The sequence below is a fragment of the Thalassophryne amazonica genome, chromosome 8, assembly GCF_902500255.1.
Source record: "Thalassophryne amazonica chromosome 8, fThaAma1.1, whole genome shotgun sequence".
Classification (NCBI taxonomy): domain Eukaryota; kingdom Metazoa; phylum Chordata; class Actinopteri; order Batrachoidiformes; family Batrachoididae; genus Thalassophryne; species Thalassophryne amazonica.
In genome coordinates this window covers 68,187,751-68,209,862 of record NC_047110.1, presented here as the reverse complement: position 1 = coordinate 68,209,862, position 22,112 = coordinate 68,187,751, and positions in this window count along the sequence as shown.

The window sequence follows — 22,112 nt, the reverse complement described above, 5'->3', positions numbered from 1 at the left end:
GATGTGGACATAATAGTATCCTGCTTCTCATTCATGTCACTTCATGACTGTATGTCTGTGACCATGGGTCTTCTATAGAAGAACATATGGTTCATACTTGTATTGTCCGCTTGATAAGAGGGATTCGGTAAAATGTAGTGTTTTTATGGTGTGTGGTTTTATTTTTTTAAACACGTCCATCTCCTTGTTGATTTCAGGCCTTTTTCCGCAGCTTTTACAGGACAGCAATGGTAGCACAGTGGTAAAGTTTCTGGCTGGTAAATTGTAAATTGCATGTTGGAATCCCGTGGGCGGCATGTATGTTTTTTTTTCACAGCAGTAGCGCAATGTGATTACACATGCTCCAGCTGCTCGCATTGTGTTCCCCCTGCGATGGTTTTGTGCATGCTTGTGCACAACACAGTTGCGTGCAGGAAACCATCGCAGCAGGATGGTTCACACCTGTCTGTCGGCTCGATGTTTTCGCGGATTGCTCATAAGAGCTATTCCGCCATGATTCGCCCTGATTTGTACTTATTCATACTATGTGTGAATCGGCCCTTAGTCTTGGCAACTGACAAAACAGGGCTGTGTGAGTGTTTAGTTGCCTGTCATCACATATCCATCAAAATCTTTGTTTTGAAATCCAGATATTAACATGAGTTCTTCCCAGTGGGACCTCTGGTTGTCTGTGTTACCTACTTACGTTTTCCATAATTTTTTATTCTTTCAGTCAAAATTGAAGGTAAACCCCAATTATTTGACTTAAGGATGCTGATGCTTACCAAGTTTGAGGTCCAAAGGAAAACCCCCATGTCATCATTAATGTTGTTGCCCTGTTTGCTGCTCCCTTTTTTTTGTATTGGGTGACCACAGGGGATCCACATTGGCATTTGGCACAAGTTTTACACTAGATGCCCTTCCTGACACAACTTCATATTACATAGAAAACGGGTAGGGTTGGGTTTTGAAACGGGAACCTTCCGCACTGAAAATGTCAGGGGTGGTGGGAAAGAAAATGTATCACAGCGTCATGTTAATGTATTTTATCCCACATGGGTCAGAATCCTAAACTGTTTCCATGCAAAGTAAATGTTGATCATACTGGAGATATCCTTTATTTGAATACCAGAGAGAACATAGAGAGGGCCGACTTCCTATATGCTGCATTCTAATTGGCTGAGCACCAGCCGCCATTTTGAATGTGTGTAACTGGGTGTTGCTATAGACACACAATGCCAGTCTTTGTGTCACTCTAGAGTCATACTAGAGACAAACGTTTCTGTTTATGTGCATTTTTCATGACCATGGATCATAACTATCATACCAACAACATCAGAAAAACAGTGTGTTCGGCTATCAATTGCACCAAGTACACTAAAACAAACAAGGAAGTGGCATTCTACTCCTTTCCAAAGGGTATCATTAAGAAATGATTCGATCCACTGACATCAATAACCTTTTTGCTTAAGGATACCCTTATCGGTCCTTCAGAGTGGCCGTTGTTTTGGGGGTGTTTTCTGCAGCGCAGCTTTACTTTGAACCTTGAACCAGTTGAAGCAGTGATTCTCAGATGTTTCATTGATTCATTGTTTTATTTCGCTTTATCTTAATTTTCCCACGATTAAACCCTAAAGAGCATATGTCTGTGAGTAATATTTACCTTTTTATGTTAAGGGAGCTATGTCAGGATGCTCTTCATTGACTATAGCTCAGCTTTTAATACCATAATACCGGACATCCTTATCCCCAAGTTATCCAACCTGGGGATCCCACTGCCCACCTGCTCCTGGATCAAAGACTTCCTGGTCAACTGACCACAGCAGGTGAAGCTTGGTCCTCACTTCTCCTCCTTCCGTACTCTCAGTACCGTCTCCCCCCAGGGCTGTGTGCTGAGCCCACTTCTCTACTCGCTCTACACATCTGACTGCACCCCCACCCACTCGGAGAACATCATCGTTAAATTTGCTGATGACACAACGGTGGTGGGGCTGATAACAGGGGGAAACGAAGCGGCCTACAGAGATGAGGTCCAAAAACTGGTCGAGTGGAGGGCAGCCAACAACTTGGCACTAAACATCACAAAGACTAAGGAACTCATCCTGGACTTCCGTCAAAAGAAAACTGCCCCTGCCCCACTGTACATCAATGGCGAATGTGTGGAGCGAGTGGAGTCCTTCAAGTTCCTAGGGGTTCACATCTCTGCTGACCTCTCCTGGTCAGTCAACACCGCAGCACTGGTCAAGAAGGCCCAGCAGTGACTACACTTCTTGAGGGTGCTTAGGAAAGAGCAATTAAGCACACCCCTGCTGGTGACCTTCTATCGCTCCACTATAGAGAGCCTGCTGACCTACGCAGTGTCAGTGTGGCACTCCAGCTGCACTGAAGCTGACAGGAAGAGACTGCAGAGGGTAGCAAACACTGCCCAAAAAATCATTGGCTGTCCTCTGCCCCCCATTTCCACCATCTACACCTCCCGCTGTCTTAGTAGGGCCAAGAACATTCTCAAGGACAATACACACCCCAGCTTTCACCTCTTCAACCTGTTGCCCTCTGGCAGGCGCTACAGGTCCATACAGGCCAGGACAAATAGACTCAGAGACAGTTTCTTCCCCAAAACCATCACCATGTTGAACAATAATCTGCACTAAAAACGGACTATATTAGGTACTGAGTCGCACCATACCATATCAATCTCATTTGTAGCACAGGACTTTTGCACATTTTTCAGTTGTTCCATTGTTTATTATATCCCCTATAGTTGTCATACAGTTTTACATTTCCTTTTGCACTCTCTCAATTGCTACACTGTTTACACTGTCCACATGTTACACAATTTTACATTTCAGCAAAGGACTTCACGTGTTTCCTTATGTGATATTGTTGTTTATTCATGTTATATTGTCTGGTATTGCACTGCGTGCACTTTTTAAGGAGCAGCCCCCCTAATCTCGTTGTACTATGCAGACTGTGTTTGCTGTGTATAATGACAATAAAGGCTTTCTATTCTATTCTATTCTTAAACCTACCTGTTATGGTCTTCTGAAACAGTTGATAGATGTATTTTATAACTTAAAAACGGGACAGATGCTAACGCATTAGCATGTCTATGGCATTTTCATGTTAAAGTTAGCATTAAGCTGCTGCAGCTGTCAGGACGTTTGTGTACATTTGTTTTCTGTATAATAATTAATCACTCAGTGTTTGTTGTCGTAAAAGAGTCAAATGTATTACAGGCTGTAATATTTTTAAATTTACTTTTGTTTATATATTAATAATAATAATAGCAACAACAACAATAATAGTAATAATAACTAATAATGCTACAATATAATTTTAGAGAAAGAGACAAAAAGAACCTGATTAAAAACACAACAGAAAATATAAAACTAAATCTAAAATACAAAACTAAAAATATAAAAGATCAGGCTGCCTAGGTTATAGTAATATACTTACAGCGCCTTATTTTCCACTCTAGACACTCCACAATCATAACAGCTGTTTAAATAAACATTTGTAATAGTAGTTCCTTGTGTTCTAAAGTCAAATAGTGCATTACAGTAGCTTGTAGTACACTCAAGAGAAGTTTTGTTTACAAAACGTCACTCCACTGCAGCAGCCAAGCTGCCCCAGTTACACACAATCAAAATGGCATCCAGATTACATCATTTTGTGGGAGTCGGCCCTCTCTATGTTCTCTCTGTTGAATACTAAGAAGGGTGGTACAGCAATTTAGTGGTTAGCACTGTTATTTCATAAGAAGAAGGTCATGGGTTCACTTCCCACCTGGTTCTTTCGGTGTGGAGTTTGTATGTTTCCCTGTGCTCACATATACTGTAGGTTTCCTCCAGGTTCTCCGGCTTCCTCTCACTTGCAAAGTACATGCGGATTAGGTGGATTGGTGACTCTAAACTGTAGGAATCCGTGAGAGTGTGAATGAGCTTGTCTGTCTATATGTGGCCCTGCAAGGTGTACCCCGCCTCACGCCCTGTGACTGCTGGGATAGGCTTTAGCCCCCATGACCATTGACTGGAATAAGCAGGTATGAAAAGCGGAACAATGAATGAATAGTAAGGAGCAAAATTATAATGGTGCCAGGAAAAAAAAAACCTTTTTTCCCAAGGCCATCAAATACAGCCATCGGGCATTGCGAAGGGTTTTTGTTCATCGGTATGTCCATCGGCCCATCTGTCTGTGCTCAGCATAAGTCCAGTCCTATTACTGCCAGAGTCTTGAAATTCACAGGGAACATACTTGGGACACAGATTTTGAACAAGTTCAAAGATGGCTGACTTTGATGTATTTTAACAGATTAAAAAGTCAAATTCGGTTTTAATCTGATCCATTTTTGAATCTGATCCATCTTCAATGGCGCCATACCGCCATCTTGCGGTATGGCGGTAGATGGCGTCACTGTGCATAGAACATTTCAGTGTGTCACAGAATTTCGCTGAGTTTTCTGATTAAAACAGTAACAGTAAGTAAGAAATCAGTAAGAAAGAAAGAAAGTAAGTAAGTAAAGTAAAGATCGGATTGGCCGCGAAGCTAACGGTGACCTGGTGAACCATCCAGGCTCGTGGCGTCAGCAGAAGGAACCACCCAGGTCCGTGGCGTCGGCGCGAGCGAACCATCCAGGCCCGCAAAATCGGCGGAGGGAACCATCCAGACCGCGGTGTTGGCGGAGGTGAACCATCCAGGCTCGCGGCGTCGGTGGAGGGAACCATCCAGGTCCGAGGCGTTGGTGGAGATGTGCCATCCAGGCCGCGGCGTTAGCGGAGGTGAACCATCCAGGCTCGCGGCGTCGGCGGAGGGAACCATCCAGGTCCGCGGCGTCGGCGGAGGGAACCATCCAGCCCACGAGATCGGCGGCGGGAACCATCCAGGCCCACGGTACTGGCGCAGGAGGCGACCCATCCAGGCCAGCAGCATCAGTGGAGAAGGCGAACCATGTAGGCCAGCTGCATCGGCAGAGGAGGTGATCCAAACATTGGTCGTACGCAAGGGTGGTGGATTCTGGTGGAGCCAGTGGGGAGGATGCACCACCTGAAGAATTACAAACATTAGAACACCAAGTTACAATTTTTTTAAATCAAAAAGGTGTTGTCATACATCAAGACACTATTTCAGACTGTCACACAATTCCATCCAAAGACAGTAAAAATAAACTACCAAATATAATAATACGATTTATAAGCAGAAAATACAAAAATGAATTATTAAGACAGGCAAAGAATCTGAAAGGAACAAATGTATATATAAATGCGCATCTAATGAAAAAAAATGCAGATATTGCCAGGGAAGCAAGACTATTAAAAAAACAGAAACATATTGTTGCTACATGGGTCTGGAACTGTAGGGTTTGGATTAGAGTGAAAGAAGGAACAAAGGGTATACAAATCAGAGACATGGAGGACTTTACAAAGTACAGACCTGAGTAGACAAATGAATATGACGTCAGTTGGTAGTATGACCAACAAAAAATCAGATTAAACATGGAAACAGACAATAAAATATATGACATAGACACCAATATTGATGAAAGTATGTTTGACTTGACTACAATTTGGTTGTGAGTATTATACAGAAAAACAGTTAAATAGTGAAAAAATTACTGAAGATACCCTGTCACTCATACATATAAACATTCGAAGCTTGTACTATAAAATGTCAAAAATAAAAGATTATTTAAACCAGTTTAAAAATAGATTCAGCATTGTTGCAATCACAGAATCTTGGCTTAAAAATGACCTTATGGCTGATGTTCAAATGGAGGGATATGAGTTATATTTTGTAAATAGAAGAGAAAAAAAAAGGTGAAGGTGTTGCTTTGTACATAAAAACAGATCTGACATGTAAAATTGTAGAAGAAATGACAATTATAGATGATGTCATAGAAATTGTGACAGTAGAAATTGTACATGAAACATCTAAAAATATTCTAATCAGTTGTGTATACAGAGCACCAGACTCTTATGTTGTGAAATTTACAGATAAAATAATAGAATTATTCCATCAAATCAAAAACAAAACGCTCTTTATGTGTGGAGACTTTAATGTTAATGTGGAAAGCTCCAGTTGCCAAAGAGCAAGTGATTTTGTGAATTCAATGAATAGCTTGGGTTTATTCCCTTCGATAACAAAACCAACCAGAATTACATCGCAAAGTGTAACTGTAACTGACAATATATTCACAAATAGAACAGATGAAATTATTAAGAATGGGATATTGATGACAGATCTCAGTGATCATTTACCATTTTTTTCAATATTTAAATATAAAAATAGGTACAAAAAAAACTGTTATAAACTTTAAAAGAGATAAGTCATTAAAAGCCTTAGAGGCATTAAATTATGATCTTAAAAATCAAAATTGGGAATAGGTTTATGTCGGTGATGTTAATGTAGCATATAGTTCATTCATGAAAATACTGATGAAATCATATAATAAAAATTGTAACTTAATAAAAACTAGTAAGAAAAGAGTAAATAAACCATGGCTGACCAAGGGAATAAAAAAACGCTTGTGTAAAGAAAAACTATTTATATAAGTGCTTTTTAAATATGCAAACAAAGGAAACAGAACACAGATACAAAAAATATAAAAATAAACTACTGACAATAATTAGGAAACAAAAAAAGATTATTATAGTGAACAATTGAATAAGAGTAAAGATAATATGAGGGCAACATGGGGAATTATAAAAAGTGTGATGGAAAGTGACGGAGTGAAATCAACTTTTCGAATTGCCTTGTCAAGGAAAATAAAGAGATAAATGATATAAAAGAAGTTGTAAATGAGTTTAATGATTATTTCTCAAAGGTGGGATCAAATCTGGTGGGAAATAAACCAATAGTAGAAGATAAATTAAATACAATTGTAAATACGATCAATAGTATTTTCCTTGACAATGTGGAAAAAGATGAAATAAGGAATATTGTAAAAAACTGTGTAAGCAAAAGATCAACTGACTATGAAGATTTAGACATGATGACTGTAAAAAGTATAATAGAAACTGTTATTGAACCATTCACTTACATTTGTAATCTGTCTCTGTCAACAGGAATTTTCCCAGACGAAATGAAAATTGCCAAGGTAGTCCCATTATATAAAAATGGAGACAAACATAATGTTTCAAATTACAGGCCAGTGTCATTGCTTCCACAGTTTTCTAAAATTATGGAAAAGGTTTTTGTGACAAGGTTGGATAAATTCATTGAGAAACATCATATTTTAAATAATGCTCAGTATGGATTTAGAACAAAACATTTGACAGCTATGGCAATTATGGAATTAACAGAGAAAATATCAACAGCAATAGATAATAAGGATTATATGGTAAGTGTTTTTATTGACTTGAAAAAAGCTTTTGATCTTACCGATCATTCAAGATTGCTTCACAAGTTACAACAATATGGAATAAGAGGGATTGCACATCAGTGGGTAAAAAGCTACTTAGAAAATAGAAAACAGTTTGTTCAGATAAATAATACTAAATCAGAATTGTGTAATATTATGTGTGGAGTACCACAAGGGTCGGTACTTGGACCCAAACTGTTTATTTTGTATAGCAATGATTTTGTGAATATATCTAATGTACTTGGTAGCATTTTATTTGCTGATGATACAACATTATTTTACTCTGGATCAGATATACAGGAAGTAGCACAAGTGATAAATACAGAGTTGGAAAAAGTGAAATATTGGTTTGATAAAAACAGATTGTCACTTAATCTTAATAAAACAAATTTCATATTGTTTAATGACAGAGTTTAAAAAAATGATGTGTCATTAAAAATAGATGGAATGGATATTCAAAGGGTAAAAGAAACGAAATTTTTAGGAGTTATGATTGATGAAGATTTTACATGGAAGTCACACATAAATTACATAAAAGGAAAGATAGCGAAAGCCATTGCTGTTTTGCATAAAGTTAAATGTTCACTAAATAGTTATGGATTATTAACATTGTACAATTCACTGATTGTTCCATATTTGACTTATTGTGTAGAAATCTGGGGATCAACAACTTATACACAACCTTTATTTATTTTGCAGAAAAGAACTTTAAAAGTGATTGGCAACAGTCGATTTAGAGATCCACCTAATCCATTGTTCATTAAGTATAGGGTACTTAAATTTCATGATTTAGTTGATTTGAAATTACTACAAATAATGTACCAAGCGAATAACAATACCTTACCAACAAACATTCAAAATATGTTTGGAAAAAAAAGTAAGTAGTTATAATTTGAAGGGCATAGAAGTCTTTAAAAAAACCAAGATTCAGAACCAAGATAAAGGAACGGAGTATTGCAGTGAATGGTGTAAAATTATGGAACAACCTCAACAAAGAAATCAAAGAATCAAGGTTGCTTAAATTATTTAAAAAACATATTAAACTTGATGTATTTCGTAAGTATGAAACTATGAAATAAGTCAGTGGGCTGTGACAAAGCCAAAAATGTAATCTGTTAATAATGTTTAGAATGTTTGAAGTTTAAAATGTAATCTATTAGGGATGTAGTCTTTTAAATAATGGTTAAAATTAGGAAAGAAGTCGGTGGCATGTGACAAAGTCATAGAAATGCAATGATGTCGATTGATGATGCTTTGCAAGATTGTATTGTAAAAAAAGGGGCAGAATATATGACTTGTTCTTCCAAACTGCTCCTTTTCGTTCAATGGTTTGTAATGTTTTGTTAATTTTGCTTTTCTGTTTTTCTTTTAAATGAATGAAATAAATCCTCAATTTTGTTTTTGAGTGATGCAGGTGACAATCAGAGTAGAGCTGCACTGTGATGTCAGTCGCTGGTCTCTTCAAAACCGCTTCATTTTGTGTGTTTATACACATTTCTTATGTAAAAGCTACTGAGAAATAAACACTTCTAAAACTGAAAATGCTGATTTTGGATCCTAAGAACACTTCTGAACTTATTTATAAGACATTTCGCCCAGGTTAGCATAGTGATATCACTTCCTGGTGTAGCTACTTGCTAACAGCTTCATGTCTGATATATTATGTAAAAGATAGCGAGAAATAAACACTTCTAACATTGACAATGCTTGTTTTTGTAACCTGATAACACCTGTGGTGTCATTTACAAGCCATTTTGCAGACATTAGCTTGCATGCTAACTCAAAGCTAACTTCCTATGGACTTAAAGTAGTCTCATTATTAATAACTGCAAATGCAGAGAGGGTGATCTACAAATATTTTATTTGCACAACATGAACAAATGATTTGATTTGAACATGTACAAGTACATAAGACAATAGGGTCTTAATGATTAATTAAACTGCAAATTATAAAGAACACAATGCTCATACGGCCGAACGTATTTTAGCATTGTTATATTTATGACTTCAATGGTTAAAAAAAAAAAAATCAAAAGGGACTACATCTTTAAGGGAGCATCTGTGCATATGTCCTTGTTCAAAACAAAATTTGGTTTATCGTATATATCACCGTCGGTGTGAGGGAGAGTGTGAATGTGGGTGTCTGTGTCAGGCCTGCGATAGACTGGTGGCCTGTCCGCCTCTTGCTCAGTGACCACTGGGTTAGGCTCCAGGCCCCCTGTGACACTAATTGGAATAAACGGGTTCAGAAATCACCATCACTGTTGGTGCATCATTGCCGGGTTAATCTGTAGTCCCATATGTTGACACTTTTACTGCATTTACTTTAAATCTAAATGTAGTGTTTGACGCCAAGTTGTAAAAAAAATGTAAAAAAGTCACACACACAGGTTTTGTTTGCTGTGCTGTCAGACTTTTGTTTATCGATACCCACAGCAAAATCTGCTTGAGTGACAGAACTTTGCAAAATGCCATAGTTGGAGAAAGCTTTCAAGTCGAAGGAAATTGAGTATGCAAGACTGACACTGACTGATTTAGCAAATGTCAAGCAGTTATCTTGAGCAACAAGAGCCACAATCATAATCGGAGAGGCTCGCTTTCAAGTAGCTGTTGAAAGAGGCAATATATATATATTTTTAAAGATGTTTCATGTGCTTTTCCTGTTCTGCTTGAATCCATAATTTTTAAGATTTTCTGCACTTGTGTTTTCATAATGATAGATATTACCTTGATTTTCCAGATTTCTTCATTCAGATGACGAAGAGAATTTCCACACAAACTTTGGATGCCACACAGAAAAAATAAAAAATGTGTACAACAGCCTTCTCGCTGTATTTGAGCTGTCACCGAGTTGTCAGAGTACAGCAATGCTGACAATTGATTCATGTGCAAATGTCTCTGCTCCCCGGATGGCAGTCAGAGTATATAAAACTCACTTTTCCTTCTGTGAGAATGACAGGATGCAGTGAGTCAAGACAACAAAGCTGTCACAAACAGCTGTCTGCGCTGACAATTATCAGATTTATTTATTGACAATGATCGGGCAGAACCACTTCATAAAAAGCAGCGTGTGAAGACAGGGACATCCTCTGCTGTTAGACAGGACAGACAGCTAGGATAATACGCCGCGCACTTACACTGATAGGATGTTGTCAATCACCTCCCCTTTGAAAGGCTGCACATCGAGAAACTCTTTGAGGCGCTCATTCATTACCTTTAACCATCCTCTAAGTGGAAACAGCTTCCGGTCAAGTCTGCGTGAAGCACCTCATCCTGGAGCAGCTCACTGAAAAGCTGAATTCAGTGGAAAAAAAATAGACTCTGTAATGAAGATCTACTGTGTTAAGCACATGATGAACAAAAGGTTAAGACTATTACCAACCTGCAGTACTGGATTTCTGCGGATGGAACAGGAAACAGGCTGCAAGCCACCATTGTTGGGTGGCTTATGTCATTCTGTTCGCCCACGCAGCGCCCTGTGGTTAACTTAATGATCTCTCTATCCGAAAGCCCCTCTGTAAGGTGAGAGTAATAACAATTGTTAATGGTTGTTTCAGCCATGGGGGGGACATGTGTTAATTTGCGCGGCCCGGCACAGAGTGCCTAAGTCCAAAGGATATGACCTTTCATGCCTCATCATTTCTTCGTGCCCCACTGGCACCTATTACGTAAAGAGGCTATAGTATTTGTTCGCTGTTGTAAGTGTCAGAACTATCTGAAAACGCTCATTTGTATTAACGGATGCACGCAGTGCGCTGTGGCATTGCTGCCCTCTAGAAAGAATCACCACAAAGGGCCACCAGCTGATTTAGGTAATAAGGTTTGAAACCATAAGCAAATATTTGGTTTCAGGCAGCTTCTAAGAAGCTCAGAAAAAGAAATGTGGAATAAAAGTAGAACCCTGGCTTCCACCAGGTGCAAAGCAGTGCACAGCGCGGTGCGTGTATCACTGCTAGTTTTCAAACAATTTGACTTACTTGACTTAGGACGCAGTGTCGCCTCTCTCACCAGTTTCCATTCACTTCGACCCACTGCTTTTTGATATGTGGTAGTGATGAGGAGCCCTGTAACATCTTGCACTTGTGTTGGCCATGTCTTCGGTGGTCTTCTTTGAGGACGTGGGGTACTGAAGTCTTAGCGGTTAGCCTGTGTCATGTATCTTTCTGGAGGATGTTTTAATGGTGTGGTGTAGTACCATTACCGGGTTATGTGTAGAGTCTAGTGCTGTAACTTGTTGGGAAAGGTGGGGGAAGTTCACATCCTTCCAGGTACACTCTTCAGCTGCTGGCTAGCCATCAGAAGAAACAAAAGCTCACATATGTAAGTGCTTCCCCGTCAGTACATAGTGTCACACAGCAAAATTAACCAGGGATCTCTGAGCATGTTGAGGCTGCAGAACGGGAATATTTTTGGCCCCCTGACATGTGCACATTCACCAGCTCAAGCCCCATCCATGGGCAAATAGGAGAACGAAGCAGGTCCTGAGTCTTTGTTGGTGATGCCAAAGTTACTATGGAAAACCTGCCTGCTTTGCACATTATTTCTATGACCTGGCTTTGGGCAGTTGTACGTTTGTGGAAAACAAAATGGGGCACTGTTGCAGGTGCACAAGGATATAGCAGCCAGCTACACCTTGGGATGTCCTTTAGAAAATGGCCAAATACCAAACAGGTCATCACATGCAATGACAATATATCAACTGACTCACTTGTCATTTTCATCCATAGCACTCATGTTCTTGAATGCTGCATTTACACATAACGACGGCAAGTCACGAATGCCATGAAATATACATTCTTGGCTGCTGATCACGAATGTGATAATTAGAGCCAGAGGTGTCAGGTGTCCTCAGGAACTGCTGCAACCTGTTACCATGCATTACAATTAATGGCATGTGTTGCTGGATAATTATCAGGAACCATTACACAAGAATGTCAAGAATAATGTTGCACGCTGTTCTGCGCTATTGCATGCAACAGCACATCGTTACGTTCTCTCACGTTGTGAATGAAGCGAATTGTCACACACACCCATATTCATCCATCAGCTGCTGAACAATTCAGATTGCTCCAGTTTGCTCCTCAAAAGTCACAGCAGAACTTTGATTGCATGCTTAGTTGGGCTCTGTGCCATGCAGGCTCTCGTCTTGCACGTTTTCTGAAACATCAGGCACAGGAGCAGCAGCAGGTGGAACACCTGCAGGCGTGTGCTGAGGAGCATTGGAACGAGCCTTTTACCCAACTTGGCATCACTGCCTTTCTTCAGCATACGGCAACAATGAAACTGAATGAGGTGCATCAGGGTTTAATTGTGCGCACATCCAAGAAGAATGCTCTCACACTCTATTAAGGATCACCACTAATCAAGACGGATCAACACGCTCAGTTGTGACCTCCACGACATGAGGCGAAATGAAGGTGGTGCGTGACATTCGTGGAAGATTTTTTTGACAGCCAAAAATGTGCTCCATGAAAATCACGAATATCACGCACCAGCACGCACTATTAAGAAACCTATTCAAATGCGTTAAGTCACGTTAAGACTGTCAGGAATGTGCCAAGAATGACGCAAATATGACATTCATAATGCGACCTGCCTATGTGTAAACGCAGCATAAATAACGGGCTCATTTGTGTACCCACAGTTGTGTGGGTCTTAAAGAAGGTATTGGCAGGTACAGTGTTTATTCATACACTGCTTTGGTGAGATAGGAGGAAGTGATTGTGCCAACCTAGCCAAAAGTCGAGCACAAGGTTTCCCTGCTGTTTTCATTACACAGTATTCACATACACATAATGAAACTCAATTGAAAACAACAATTAAAGCAAATAGAAAGAAACACTCATGGAAAAATCCAAAACTTCACCTTACTACATCACCTCAGGGAGCTTTTGTGGCAGCTGTGTGCTCGCAGCACCGATCTGTTAAGACGCCATAAAACCCCTCAGATGAGTCTGTTGTCTGAGTAACAAAGCACAATCCAGTGCACTCCTGCTCCTAAAGGTGATGACACACAACGTGATTGGAATCATTTGTTTTTTTGTTTTTTTTTATTTGTTTTATGTTTTTAATTTATTTATTCCATGCTATGATATGCCTAAAACTTTTAATTAATTGACTAAATGCAGCTCATTTGTGCAATGCACCTTACTTTGTGTTTTTACACTTGCTATGTAAAATCAAAGTGGAACTGAACCCTGTTCTCATTCCCCATGAATATTTGGTTTGATGATGTCACGGCCAACCCATGTGACGTATGCAAAAAATAATTATAGCATAACTGTTGACACATAACATGCCCGTAAATATAAATTTAACACGACCACCACACTTCTGGAAACCCTCCCAGTGATGTCATGGCATTTATGACAATGTTACGGGCTCCACGGCAAGGGATGACATATGCAGGGTTGGAAGGGTTACTTTAAAAATGTATTCCGATACAGTTACTAGTTACCTGTTGAAAAATGTAGTCAGTAACGTAATCCAAGTACCATAATATTAAAGTAATGTAATTTGATTACTTTCAATTACTTCTGGATTACTCCAATATCAAATATGCTAATATAGACAAAATAAACTAAATATAAATAGTCTTGACCACATAGTACAGTTTATTAAGCAAAAATAAAACTGTTCCTTTTACATGGCATGCTCTGTTTTACTTCACATTATGAATTAAGAGCACCCACAATATTGTTTTAAACACACCCAATCTTCACCTGCTAAATTTTCAACAAAAAATGCCAAACAAATGGACAATGAAAACTCAGGCGTGTGCGGATGAATTTGTAATTAAAAGTAGCTTGCAGAACAATATACAAAACACAAAAAAAGTCTGCTACTTGTTCAGTAAACATAAAATTATCTTACTTTAGTCTTTCACATAGCATTCGCACCATGTTTAACATATCAGTCCACTTATTGAACTTTCAAAATAAGAACAGCATAATGAAAACCATTAAGTAAATACTGTCAGTAAGGAGGCGTGGTCGCCATTTTAATTCCGGGCAAGTTAGTGATTTGCGTGCATAGAAGTTCAACAAACAGGTGGAATATGCCGGAAAGCTGCGCATGTTGGCAAAGCCAGAAACGGAGGAACAAGGGTGGCAATATTTCCTTCCATAAGTAAGTGGTTTTGGTTATTCTTGTCACTTTGTCCATGATATTTGGATGATAAACAGCTGTATGTCTCCTGCTGTACCTGTGTCACCCGATGACACGGACCATTAACTCTTCACTTATGTCTACTTGATATTTTCCACTGCTAGACCAATGTCTAGTTAAAATACTTGTCGTTAGTGATTAAAATTGTTTTTTTTTTAATTTGCACCTTAAAATAATGAGATGATAATGACCCGCGCTGTGCCGCTCAGTCACACCCACACATAGAAATGTGTACCCACGCCACTGACTTCATGAACGAAACTCGGTCAATAAAGGATAATTGTGTAAAAATATATATATATATATATATAATAAATGTATTGTAATGGTTTTAGGAGCTGCGTTGAACAGCAGCTGCAGGACGCCTCAGCTCAGCAGCTTGAACAGCGCAGATCCGTGTAACTTTCAACACTAATATTTGAGAATGTGTGAGTGTCAGAGTAAGTTTAATACTTTCCTGACATAATTTAATGTAAATTAATTTTACTGGCTCGATATCCAGGTCAAAACGACATTTTAACACGTATTTTGCGAGCATTTTTCTGAGTGTGTTCAGTCGCGAATCTCCATTGAAAATGCATTAACATCCGGGAACTTCAGCAATATTTTGCCGGTTAGGAGACGTCATGTCGCTGTGCATGAAGGGATGTTTTCGTTTCAAAGAAAAAAAAAATATAGTATATACAGATAATATCATAAAATGCCTTAAAATTGTAATCCTGCGAACTAATCCCCATTTTTACTAAATGTACCTGTAATCTGAATACGTCTTTTTTTCTGTAACTGTAGCGGAAAACATTTACCTTTTTTTTGTATCTTAATTACATGTATTCCGTTACTCCCCAAGCCTGGACATATGTCAAAGGTTCTGAAAGTAAAGAGAAATTTTGTGAACATCTTGAAAATTCAACCATGGCTAAAAAAGAGATGATGGCACAATGAGGGAATATTGAGTTTCTCTACAAACACCATTGTGGACCCTCTAAGGACCCATCATGCAAAGACAAGGTTTCAAATCATGACCTTCCAGGATGCATATCTGTGAATGGGAGAAGGGGGCTTGAGATATGTCCTCAGTACATTTGCAAAATGCACTTTAGATCATACACGTTGTACATTTGTATCAAGTCCTACTTGTGTAGGCCATGTGGTGTATGCCATTAAATGACATAGCAAATATGCAATAATTATGAAGTGATTGCTACTAATCAAATATCTCTCTCTCTCTCTATTGATAACTGAGCGCTATAGTTATTTTTTAATATTCATCATTTTGTAAAGGTAGTGATATAATACTTTTATTAACAAGATAAAGGCATTGTTCACTTGATAATTTACTTGCATTTGCCATGTGTCCCTTTGAAAAGCAGTACAAATAGTTTCTAAAAATAGAGGTTGAATTATTCAAATGATTATTATGTCATTTCCCAAGATAAATACAAGTCAAACAAAGGGGAACAGAAAACAGAGCTGTGGGATGTAGTAATTTGGCTATTTTAATCAGAATACTGCAGTGTAGTTGACATAGGCGTTCTCTTCTTGAAAATCCACTTTTGGCATAATGAGTATAATTATTATAATTAATAGGCCTATTAGGAAACCCACACATGGAGTCCCAAAAATAAGTTATGCTCATATATACACAACTGGTCAAAAAAATCAGTCAATCCAGAAATGTGTGATGCCTGAATTTCAGTAAATAATTAAACCAACATATCTATATATATCTCTATATACAGAGATATGTCCATCTATCTCTATCTATGTGTACATGTATATATTATTTGCTGAATTCTGGCATCGCAATTTCCAGGAGGTATAAAAAATGTTAATCATCCTAATTTTCTGCCTGGATGTAATTTTTGATGTTTTCTTCATTTGTATATGACTAAAAGATTACATTTTAAAATGTTAATTTGAAAAAAGCTGCTGCAAGTAATTTTGTTGATTTAATTAAAGAAGGTAGTGTATTGAACATAGTAATCAAAAAACTGCATTACTTGGTATGTTTACAGCACAGTGCATGATTCTACAAAGACAACAAACAGGATGTTATTTGTTCAAAATAATCACTGAAGACAGAATTAATTAGAAGGGTATTCGTGTACAGGCGGCACGAATGGATAGTGGTTAGCCCTGTTGCTTTTCAATCAGAAGGTCCTGGGATCAGTTCTCACCCTTTCTGGGTGGAATTTGCACGCATTGCACATAACGATGTTACACAGGGCAGTGATATGGGCCATGCACTGCTGTCAAACAATTAACCCTCTGAGGTCTGAGGGCATTTTTTTGGACAGTTCACTCGCCTGGCATAAATGTTTTATTATTGCTGTTAACAGCTCTCCCTGCATCCCACAATCAAGTTTTCTGTCTCTTTTTTTCAGGGTAACCTGTTCTTTCATAACATATATGCTTTTGTTGTGTTTTATAAGTGTAATAAAGGTTTACAATCACAAATAACAAAGAAAAAAGTAAAGCAGAAAATAATTTTCCACACACATTTATTCAAAACACACAGCAAACTATAATAAGCAACTGTATTGACACTTTATAAAGGTAATTTGAGGTCTTGTGTGAAAGAATGTACAACAAAAAAGTTCAAACAATAAACACAAATGCACATTTTGAACAATATATACAAAATGGTCTATGCGTTTATGCTCCAGTCTGAGGAGCAGCCCCTCTCCCTCACCCCATTGATATGGTAAACAGTGCTTTACGCCAGAGGGAGAGAGCCACAGAGTAATCCAGTAACATTCAAATGCAAACTAGTAGAGCAAACCTGATAGTTACACACTCTTTGTTTGCCCACGTGAGAATCCATGCGAGGCTCTGTCTGCTTTCACTTTCGCTGTGCGTAATGGCGCAGGGTGCATTGGAGGAGTTAGGGGGCTATTCAAATGGGCAAACTAGTAAGATATCACTCCTGAAAATGATCTTTGGTTTATCACGTGAGGTAAATCAGCCTTACGATTGGATTTTGGAAAACCATCTGACGGTGAACCAATTCCGATTGGACACTCACATTGCGCACATCATCACACAGCTTCTATGAGAAGTACAAAGATGGCAGACAGTGGATCGAAGGTTTGTGGAGGTAACTTTTCAGCAAAAAAAAAAGTAAGTTTCTATCTCATATCATTAAAAACTTATTTATAATTTAGTAAAGCTTGGTCCCAGCTGTTGTATACGACGGCGTTGGCACCAGAGGGTTAATACAGCAAGGTCATTGAAGAACACCACTTGTGAAAAAAAGATATACCCCTAAAAACAAGTAAAGGAAAAAATATCCATTGTTCCTTTGACCAGTTATGGTGTTCATAAAATGGTAACCATGAAACTTAAGTTGCTGACATTTTCTATGCTTTTCATAGCCATGAAATTAGGTCATTATTTCTCAAGGTCAAATATTACACATCAATACATAACTACATTACTCCCTCAGTACAGTGCTACCATACACGAGGGCGTGCCAGTGTTCTGAAGACACAGGATTATGCTTGGAAAATTTCAACTTTGAAGTTTAAGGTTGGGGTTGGGGGGCTAGAGCCCTATCCATCCTCATCATAGAACTGCCTATGTCTACTGTCTAAATGTGACCTGTTCTTTCTCTCCAGCTAATGCAAATGAGTGACGGCATCCAGTGAGTAGCGCAGATTTCAAGGTGACAGTCAGGGTCAAGTGTGTGTTTCTGTCAAGTGAGAGGAATTTTTTTTTATGATATGTGCACAGTCCCACAAAGATGTGAAAAAAAAAAAAAACACAACAAAATCACACAATATCCTTATGGTGCATATTATCCCTCCAGACGCTTACTTTTCCCACATGAGGTTTGTTAAATTGCATTGCATTCCACTATGTGAAGAAAGTTTGCAGTGGCTTATTGCATTTAACACATTGCACTTCAATGACTTTTGTTCGCGGCTCTATAGATCGGTAAACAAATCATTCTCAAATTATGCCGGGATGGCTCATTTTCTTATTGAGTCCCAGGTGCCGCTATTTTAATCATTACCTAATTGTCTGGCTGCTCTATCGACAGCATAGAGGCCTCCGACTCTGATTCTGCTGACACTGGTGGGGCCTCAAAGATCTAGGTTAACCTTTCGATGTCCATTGATGCTCTACAGGCTGATGATGATTGATCGAGGTGGCCCTTGCTGTTAGATAATACCTAATCAGCGTTCAGAGTAATTTGTGTAAATGAGACCTCATTATTGATGGTAGGTAACTTTAGGAGCGTTGGTGCAGCGCTGAATCCAGACAGGGATTGGATCAGCAATAAAACTTTGCTTTGCACCTCCTGCATCTCCTGCTGGAGATTGAGGGCAGGCGGGCTGGTTGAACTGTTGAGTGGCAACTACGTGGAATAAGATGAGATGACAGGATGAGAATGAAGTCCACAGCGTGGCTGATCTCTTCGTTTAATGCGTGTCACGCAAACGATGACTGCAAAATGTTCAGCAGGCAAATAATGCTCCTCCTCTGACCACAAGTTCTTTTTCTTATTTAGATATTCTCCACGATGTGACAGATTTTGCAGTGTCTTATCTTAATTGGGCTTTCTGCGATGAACCAGGTGGAAATTACTTCCTTTTTTGTAAGAAGACTTACTTGCAGAAACCGCTGTGTCAGCACCTTGATGAAGTAAGTCCACCCAAGGTGTTAAAGTGATAACAGAGAGCCATCTGTGGTGGAGATTATGAAAAGTCACTTTTCTATCCAGCTTTTGTTGTTTTTTTTATCTGTTTAAAAGACACACATAAGTCAGCCCACATAGAGCAGCTCCAGTGGATATTAGCAGTACTGAATATATGTAATAATTATGTACAATACTTGCAACTTACTGGAGCTACATTCCGCTGGCGGGCATTGAAAATCAAAGCGAACGCTTTAGCCGTTGCACCTTGTGATGTTGATGTTGGAGGATGGATGTGTTGCCCCAAGGACATGGCCAGCTTCTAACCCCTGTAGATGGACCTTTGCCCCGTCACTCACAGCTCAAGTCCCGTGCTCTGACATGACGACACGGGGCCTTGATGATGATTGATCATGTTGTTTTCTTCATTACTTTAAACCCAATCAGTGCTTGCTGTAATTTGAGTAATGACGGCTCATTATTGGAAAATCCACAGTTTAAAGGCCTCTTTATTTTACCCCACCGGCGGGCACCTTTGAGATAGCATTAAAGAATCGATAATTTGCCTTGATTTGCATACACAAAGCCATCCTCGTAACCAGATTTCAAGTGTGAAGTTCAGATAAGGTGCTAAAGTGTTAATAGTAAATTCTGCTTTGTGATTTCACAGTGGTGGTGGTGGTGGCGGGGGGGGGGGGGGGTATCTTCCAGCTGGCACAAATATCATTGCTACAGTAGTTTCCGACTGGCATGGTAGTTTCAAAATAAGATGTGGTTAGGTCTAGTGCTGGTGCATTGATCTCACAAGGCAGCAAGAAACAACAAAAACCTGGTCCATAAAGTCAAGCACGGACCATGTTTTCCTTGACCTTGTCCTTTGACCAAGCTACTCCAACATCTAATCAGCACTAGACGTCTATACGGGTAATATTCCAGACATGTTTGAAGGAAATCTGTCAAGCTGTATTTGAGTTATCTTGTCCACACACAAACACATACACACCAGTGAAAACAATACCTTCCGATCACTTCTTCACCATCATGCAGGATAAAAAAATTACGCATACACTAAAGGAAAAGCCCAAAATTTTTAGAAGTCTTGCATGTACCACCTCTTTCTTCCTGGATTTGCAATCAGAGAGGACCAAGATGGGGCTGGCATAGGTATAGCTGGGCTGTGGAGGCTGTCTGCACCTAGTGGAGGTTATCAGGCTGTTGGAAGAGGATGAGGTGATGCAGAACATGCTCAAATGCTTCACCGCAGGGAGCTTTGGTGGATGACTGCAGCGCCTACTTGCATACTTTGACACTTTGTACATAGAAACCTGGCCTGAAAACCTCTCACTTTTGAGTTTGGTGTCTAGCTAGCAGTGCGCCAGTTGCTGGTTAACCTATCTGTTAAAGTGAATGTATCACTTTAAATCAGTGGTCTCCAAACTATTCCAGAAAGGGCCGAGAGGGTGCAGGTTTTCTTTGCAGCCACTGACTCCAGCAGGTGATTTCACTGATGAACTCATCCCACCTGTTCAGAGTGATGTTAATCAGTGAAATCACCTGCTGAAGTCAGTGGCTGCAAAGAAAACCTGCACCCTCTCGGCCCTTTCTGGAATAGTTTGGAGACCACTGCTCTAATCGTTTTAAATTTTGTTATGGCCAAAACACAGATGACCAAATATAAACCCTTTGCGCCCTGCACCTCATTTTGCACTCAGATTACACGCTATGTAAATAGCAACAAGGAGCTGGACTACACCCCAAATCCACTTGTGCTATGCATTGACACTGTGCACCACAGATCATCAACAAAAAGCCCAGACACTCAAAAATCCTGTTTGCCTGTGTGCCAATGAAATATTTTTTGGCATGAAATGAAAAGAGCAAAGGACTGTCATACTCTATGATAATCTTTTCCCAAATATGATCAATACATTATGAACGAGATAAGATAGTTAAAAATATCTGAAGATAAATATGCATATTTTAATCTCATTTTAATGTAATTAAGGTAAATGGACACCAATTATGAAAATGTAAAATTTGTAATGTAGGGGCACTTCATTTCAGAGCTCTTCATGAATGTCTCATTAAACCTCATTTTAATAATACTACTCCAGCAGATGTACTTAATTTGAATGATTTCATTAATAACAGACTTGTCTGATTATGTAAAGGAAAGGCTGAAACCCAGTTTGTAATTCCATCCGTCATTTTATATACATTTTTTTCCTTGGGTAACAGTCACATTCAATTTGTAGAACTTGTCACATGGTTTTGTTGTTTTTTGTTTTTATGATGATAATTATGAACACGTTTATGGAGCTTCATGCTTTAAGCATCAGCTGGATGCTTATTACCTTTGGCACACATTTTTTAACACTTTCATCGACTAGTGATCCCACATATATGGAAGACAATCACATCACATAGTAAAAACAAAATATGACATTCATTCTAACCACACTGTGTTGATTACAAAGTGACAACTATTAGTGCAAAAGGTTGACAAGTATTTACTTGTGAATTTGCTATTAGTATTATTATTTATAACAGAAAATAAAAGATGCATTATGATTTGCGCAGATGAATGCTGTGATTGAACAACAGCAAGAAATATACAGTAGATGCATGTCAGTAAGTCTCAAACATAGGCAGTTAAGAGGGTGAGTGTGACTGGGGCAGGGTGCAAAGTGCAACTAAATTCAAATTATATTAATTCAGTTTTTCAGTCTGGTGATGACTCACATTTGCAATATTTACACTGTAATCAGACCATATTTCATGCACAATTTCAAAGTAAAAAAAATGCTTCTCAAGTTCAGTAATGTTATTTCAATAAACTAAACAAAATCTGGCTCCAGTATTGTGAGTATTTTTTTCAACTACGAAACTGTGCATATTTGTTTTAATTTGTGTTTTGGACCAAGGGTGGTGGCCAAGTGCACTTGTTTCCAGTGTGGAAGATTTCCAGTT